This window comes from Micromesistius poutassou, assembly GCF_964030765.1.
Source record: "Micromesistius poutassou genome assembly, chromosome: 2".
In the NCBI taxonomy this organism is placed as follows: domain Eukaryota; kingdom Metazoa; phylum Chordata; class Actinopteri; order Gadiformes; family Gadidae; genus Micromesistius; species Micromesistius poutassou.
Window position 1 is genome coordinate 6,918,898 of NC_140272.1, and position 7,930 is coordinate 6,926,827.

Here is a 7,930-nt window from a genome sequence, read left to right on the forward strand (position 1 = left end):
GGATACACAGTTAGGGTAAAATAAAACACCGATTTATTGTTTAATCAAATACACTTTATTTTGTTTTAAATAATATATTAATAATACTTTTCATTTGACCAGGCTAATTCTTTATCTCTGTTTTTGATACTTTGACACATGCACACACGAACGCACACATATAGGCACGCACGCACGCACACACACAAAGGTGCCTCATGCCATCTGTCTGTTCTGACACTGCATGTATTTCCAGAGAAGAAGGCTGCATGACGTTTCAGATGCTTTTCCTCTATGGCTGAAACGCATGGATCATGTTTTGTGTTTGTGTCCATTGTTCCCCCGGTGGCCGGGGGGTTAGAAGTAACAATTAATTTTCCAGGTTTGTTTTTAGAAACATCCGATTTTGTCCAATCCACCTCTATCGGGGGATGAATGATTTATGAACGCTGTTTTATGTCACAGTCCACTTTTGTTGCCTTTGAGTTTTTACTCATTAGTCTGAATAATAACTGTCACTAATTCAAGCTGTTCTCCAATGGCTTTTTGAATAGAAAGAGAGGGAGAGTACGAAAGACCGAGAGAGGGGAGAGAGAGAGGAGAGAGAGAGAGAGAGAGAGAGAGAGAGAGAGAGAGAGAGAGAGAGAGAGAGAGAGAGAGAGGAGAGCGAGAGGGGAGAGAGAGAGAGAGAGAGCAATAGAAAGAGAAAGAGCAAGAGAGAGAGAGGAGAGAGAGAGAGGGGAGAGAGAGGGAGAGAGCAATAGAGAGAGGGGAGAGAGAGAGAGAAGGGGCTGAGAGATTAACTCCAGTGAGCTCACTCTGAGAGGCCCAGGAACGGCTGAATATTGTTCTAGTGGGGGAGAGATGGGGGAGACGGGGGGAGACGGGGGAAGAGGGGGGCAGAAAGGGAAAAAAAGAGAAAGGGCCCGTGTGCAGCCAGAGAAATGAACTTGATGATCTCAGCCGGGCGGGGGGATCACCATTCCTTGCTCCTGACAATCAAAATTAGATTGGCCAGCACTGTGTCAACACTGGCCTCAGTTAAGGCATGACAGGGAGGGAGGAGGGGGGGCGGGGGTGGGCGGGGGAGGGCGGGGGAGGGGGCCTTACCCCCCGTGGGTTCTTGAGAGCCTGCCATGTGAACTATAGAGACACCACGGTGCCTTTCACTGACTGCTCAGGCCTCAAAGAAACACAAGCCCTCTTTTTTTTCAGCCGGGTTCCCGGGCGCCGTGGCCCCGCGCGGCCCGTCCCCTCTGTCCCTCCCGTCCCCTCCGTCCCTCCCTCCCCTCCCTCCCTCCCACTCGCACGCCGTCCCTTCCTCCCTCCCTCCCTCCCGCACGCCGTCCCTCCCTCCCGCCCAGGCATTTGTTGCCATGTTTTGGGGGAGTTTAAAGCTAACAACTTCCGGGGTTGGAAGGTGGGTGTTAATAAGGCGTGAACGGTAACTGTCCTCCTCTAAGGGAGGCTCAGGGGCCTTTGTCCCCGGTGCACACGACGTGGGACGCCCTCGCTGAGGTGGACCCCTCGTTAAGGCCATCGCTCGGCCAATCACACTCAATGTGGAGTCATTGTAATGAACTGGACTTTAGAAATTCACTGGCAGAGCAAAAGGGCAGGAATAATATTCTGTATTAGAATGTTATTATGTATACTAATAAAAGTATGAAATATGTCAGAAACCCAGACAATAACATAGAAATATATACAGTTTATAGTTTCAACAACACTAAGATGCCTTTATTTTTTAAGACAAACCCTAACCCACTGAACTACTAATAAACATAACAAAAAAACACAACCAAAAATTATAACCAGAAGAAAACAGAAAATGTCCCTCATTAACAGAATCAGAGATTCCTACGTCAGGTAGGAGTCTGATTCTGCATCTGAGGGACTTGTCTCCTCACTGTTCCTCCTGTTCTACTGCGTGGTCTTTGTGTTCTGAGCTGGTGTGTCGGTGTTGTTAGACGACAGTACATCTGTTGAGGAGGGTTGGGGCTGTCAGAGCTGGTGTTGTGTTTTTGGGGAAGTTTGTGAGCAGTGACCTGGAATATTTCAGTTTGTTCCTATCAGGCGGGAGCACAGCTGTGTCCTCGTGTAACCCTCAGCTTGAAGATACACACCTCACCAGGCCTTTTATTACGCGTACGGCAAGCGCAAAGGGACAAACCGCTCTGTAGCTGAATGAGATTAGTACCTTCTGATTTGAAATTGTTTATTTGTGCACTGGCTGAAAAGGTTGGATTTTTATTTATCTTTTTATTGTTGAGTCTTTAAAAAAAAGAGAGGATCAGAGAGCTGTTTCAAGCTCTCGGGTCGGTTCTTGCAGTAGAGAGATGTTTGAACTGGTTTGAACGGACCACAGACTGAACCATTGACAAGCAGTGGGACTGATTTGTATTGTTTTTGGTGTTTTAAAGTTTAGTATTATGAAGATGAGAATACAAATTTCAAATAGATCCTCAAAATCCCAGTAACTTTTTTTGAATTATTTTAATATCAAAAAGGCAAAAAGCTAAATCCTAAAACCATACGTTTGTTATAGAACAGTTTAGTGTGAAAACAAGCTAAATCATGAAACCATACGTTTGTTATAGAACAGTTTAATATCACAAGTTAAATCATAACACCATACATACAATTTTATAGAACAGTTTAGCTTGTATCACATCAAGTTAAATCACAACACAATACGTTTGTTATAGAACCGTTTAATATCACAATAGCATTAAGCTAAATCGTAACACTATGTTTGTTGTGGAGCAGTTCAGTATCACAACAAGCTAATCATAACACCGTACATAACGTGATCCTGGACCTACGAGGAATCCTTGATACTGAATAGCAGCGACAGTGGAGGGGCCGTGTGGTTTCCTGTAAAGAGGCGTTACGTAGGACCCAGGGAGAGGAACTCCTCAAGGCTAGGGCTGTTCTGGTCCACGTCCTGGGGCAGACCGACGTGCTGAGGCAGGGCTCTCCGGCCAGACCCCACCGGCGCCGGCTCCTACCGGTCTCCACAATGTAACCACGGTCGTGGTTTCACCCTGAGGCCCGTGGGGAGCGTGTTGGCGGGAACAGCAGTCTCTGCACGTGAAACCCGTCATTTGAAGACACCTTGAGCCAGCGCTGCCTGGAGGTCCTCTGAGGTGCTGGGGGCTCTGTGGCGGGGTGTCCGTCCTGGGCTGGAGCGAGGTTCTGCTGCTCAGAGTTATGTCATTAAGGATGGATGTGTACCGGCCTGCAGGGCATGCAGCTGCTTTGGTTTGTTAAGTTACTCTTATTTTGGACTTGCAGTTGCTTCATTATTGATTCTTATTTAAGTTTGTCCAAAACAATAATCAATATTATTATAACAATTGTTTATGTGGCTCTTCTGGGATAAGGAAAAAATACAATCTAATCTAATCTATACTATAGGTTAAATAACTATAATATATTATTATACAACAATAAGCACTCTGCTATGACAGAATACAACTAAACGCTATCTACTGTAAAGTGTAAAGCCAACTGAAAACGATGACGAAAGAAGGTAGTTCATAAACGGGGGCCCTAATGTCAGGGGCCCCTTGTTTAATCACTTAGTTAAGAAACCCAATTACAGCCTGAATCTCCCCTCCCCTCCTCTGTACTTTATGATCCTGTGAGATTCTTCCTCCCCATTAGGGAGTGTGTGATCTCCGCGGAGCAGTGCCCCTCTCTAAACACTGTGCAGTGAGCCAGACAAAAAGGTGTTACTGATTACTGTGTCCAGCAATTCAAGCTATTGAGTGCTGACCCCAATTTACCTTCTCTCTTAACTTTACGGCCGTACTTGCTGCCGTTGTAAAGGCAGCCTCCCATCCTCTGGCCCCCTGGTCCCCAGGGGCCTCCTGTTCTGCCCTGGGTACCTCCTCACCCGTCCCCATACTGGGACTGTTCCCAGTTCTCTGTGTGTTCATGTATTACTGACTCCCAGTTCGCCTAGCCTTAGCTTGTTTAGGGCTTCTACAGCAGCAGCTAACCAAAACCCTCCAGTCCCCATCTCCCTCCCTCCTGCCCTGGCCGGAGAGGCCGAGAACAGGGCAAATGTTTACGTCCGCTGAGAAGGCTTCCGGAGTTCATTGCTAGCGTCAGCCTCCTAGGAGCAAGGCACTGGGTGGTCCTCAGCCATTTCTATTCATACAAGCCTCATTCTGACTCCCGTTTTCACGCAATGATGCTCTAAATTAGGTTGATGAGGGGCCCTCCTATCAGGTGACATGTTAATTGGGTCAGGCCGCATCTCATATGAAATCCCAATAATGACTACCCAAGGCAACACTAAAGCTCTGTGTTCAGAGCTCTCTCTCTCTCTTTCAGCAATTAGGCTCTGAGTAAATATGGCACCTCCAATTGCCTGTCCAGGACAAGCCAATCACAGCAGTGCATTAAGTGTGCGTGTGCGAGTGTGCGTGAAAGTATAAGCTGTGCCACGCGGATCCGGCCATGAAAAGTGCAACATGTCGCGAGATGAGAAATAAACACTGCGTTACGTAAGCTAAATAAATGATTTATTGTACAAAAGAAAAAAGACAGCAAATAAACAACAAATGGTCAAAAATAACAATTGAACAGTTATTCATACGCACAACCATTACAACTACAAGGTTGGGGTGAATTTCCTTTACTACACAATGAGGAGGGATGAAGAGGGGCGTGAGCGAGACATTAGAAGCAGCGAACCTGTCCAAAACTGCATAAATGCCAACATTTGGGTAATTATTTACATAGAGATTTCTAACGCTCATATATTTATATATGAAAACACTCTCACACATACCGGTATACAAACAACTAAATCCCAATGCGACGTATCCACCGCTGACTGTAACTCTAGTGATGCAGGCTCTAGTCCTGGGCTCTTCTGTTGGTGGGCCAGAGCGTGGTGAACCTCAGTCATTCCTCCAACACAGCCATCCCTCACTCCACCCGGAGACACAGGCCCTGCGTGTTCAGACCTCCTTCCTGTTCGGGGTGTTCCTTCTGCCTCTGGGTGACGTGCGTGATTCACAGATTTATAATGAGATTTCAAATTAAAAACGAGGGTTTTAGATTGCTAGAGTGAGGTAGACATACTTTGAAACGCATTATAATATTAATAAATAGACAATTGACCAGCTGAATGGTTTCCAACCACCGTTCCTACTACCGTTGTTTCTCTCTCCCTTTGAAATATTCTAGTATATTCTTGCTATTACAAAAGTTACATCACACAACATGTCATCCTCTACTTTGGCTAACAGTCCCTGGATAGTCCCATGCTTACATGGATGCTTTCACTTAAAATACACACAAAGGCAAAAACACGTCTTTGTAAAAAAAACGCTCGACATGCTGTTCCATCAGAGGACGTCGTTTCTACGGTAACAGATTGATGCTGTGGGGGAGGGCTGTTGACTTCTCTCTTCCGGTTAAAGCATTCTATATTCAAGGAGCCCGACCCCTTCACTCCACACACCGCCTGTCACCCCACCGGGGCTCGGTGGAGATGGGGGGGGGGGGGGGAGCTGGCCTCTCCCGGAACCCCGCCCAGACGGGGGGCGTGTGAGCATATGGACGGGCCCCCCCGCTTCGGACACAAGTCGGGGCGGCGCGGTGGATTGAGGCGGTTTCTCCTCGTGGTTCCTCCTCCCCAGAAGCTTTCAGAGGTCTTCCTCCCAGACTAGTACGAGCTCTCTTGTGCTCGGCCACACAAACACCGCCCCTCCCGTCGTCAGACGTCCCCATAGTGCAAAATTTATTGTTGGTAAGGTAGAGGACCCCCCCAAAAAAGGTGGTTGTACCTCTTCTTTTTCTTCTTTTTTAAATATATACATATATCATTTATATATAACGTCAGAAGGCTCTTCCTTTATCCAACAGTATAGTGCTTTCGTTTTCAACAAAGGAATATCTCGCTGTGATATCCAGGTGACAAGACCGGCCTTTCCGTGGAGCTAATCTACGCTCTGCCGGCTCTTCCATGAGTTCTCTGTGGAACACACAGCTCAGGACGGCTTTGGGGCGCAGGGCAGGACCAGATGTTTCCGAAACATCTGCTTTTTGTTTTTGTTCACTTCCTTTCACTTTGCAACTGGTAACGTTGTTCTACACAATCTATATAGTGATATATTTAAACCATAAGCATCTCTTTTTTGTTCCAATGTACAGTTCCACAGTGACAGGATTTGAAATGTTATTGTTCCTCTGATTCTACCTGTGATTTTATCTTCTAACGCCTAGAGTCTAGGATGAGAGGCCATAGAGCAACAGATGGATTGCTGTGACAGAACGGATATAGATAAACGCTAGATTCACAGTCAACCTTTAAACATGTTATTAGCTGTAAATTTTAGAATCTATTGTTATTGTATTGAATTACATTATTGTATTGAGCTGAGTAAAAGTATTGTATTGTATTGAGTTAAACTATTGTATTGTATTGTACTGAACTAAAGTATTGTATTGTATTGCGTTAAAGTATTGTATTGTATTGAGTTAAAGTATTGTATTGTATTGTACTGAGTTAAAGTATTGTATTGTATTGAGTTATAGTATTGTATTGTATTGAGTTAAAGTATTGTATTGTATTGAGTTAGTATTGTATTGTGTTATTGTATGTATTGTATTGTGTTATTGTATGCATTGTAGAGTATTGTGCCCTTTGGATCAGCACTTCTGAGCTACTGAAATCATTGAAACATGTTGATAATGTGATGATTCTGACACCTGTGGTGAAGTGTTGATGAAGGCAAATGTGTGTAACATTTGTAACGAGTTTATACCAGCCAGGCATACGACAAGCCCTTCCATAATCTAATCCAAACTCTGCCCTGTTCCTCTGAGCTCCAGAACAATGCCTCTGGTTCTGAAGCGCGTACGGAGGCTTCCAGGCTCTCCGTGATGACGGAGGGATGGGCGCCGGGTGCTGGGAGCCTCTGGTATTGTAGGAGAACTTCACGCTGAGAGCCGAACAATAGCCCTTCCTCTCCGGGGGAAAGAGACCCCAAGGCTCGCAGAGTTTCGTCTGCGGAAACTCTCCGTTCTCACGTCAGAACTCGTGTGTACGTGTGAACGTCGGATCCGACCTTTAAGTTTTTTGCGCAGTGTTCCGTACAATTGTCGAGTGTCTGGAGAGAAGGGTTTTGTGGAGTTTTTGTGTTACTTGCTCGGTTGTAATGATGGAGTAGAGCAGCGTAAGATGGTTGTCTTTGTGTCACGAGACGCCAAATGAAGGAGATGAAAGTGAGTGCTGAGCGGACATGGAGAATGGCCCCCTGGGGTGGGACGCATAAATAGAGGGCGAAGGTTTGGTTTGTTCTTATCTTTAAAACTCTCTTCTCTAAACAAGACAAACAAGCAAAACGTAACAAAAAAACATTTGGGATTCATTCAAATTGCGTTCTTCTTCAGCTCGACTAGGGTTTGCTCAAGGGCTGAGCTTTTGCGGTAGGGGGAACTTTGAATAAGACTCGCCCCTTTTTTGTAACACTTTAGTGGTTTGAAACCCACATCTGTTAATGATGAAACCTTTCCAAAAATGTAAAATACTAATTTACCAAAACTAATTGACTGCAAATGTTGTTTTGTATCTTTCTGTCTCGATCCACTGTCCTGGATATCTCCCAAATAGGACGGTTGTTTCAAATATCTTGATGAGAACAACACCAGAACTAACACATATAACATCATTTTGTCTTGTTTACCATTTTCTGAAGCGGCTTCACAATCCCACTCCCGTTGTAATTCATTATGCACTCCTATTTCAGTCTTTTGATGCTTTACATCTCATCTTAAACTTTTTTAAATACTTTTCACGTAAAAATAAACTCATCCACTGGCAAAAGAAAAAACATGGAAAAGTCCAGCAGGATGTTCCTCTTTCTGCGTCAGAATCAAAGAGTGGAGACATGTGGTGGGGAGAGGAGGGGGCTGGGGAGAGCTTCCA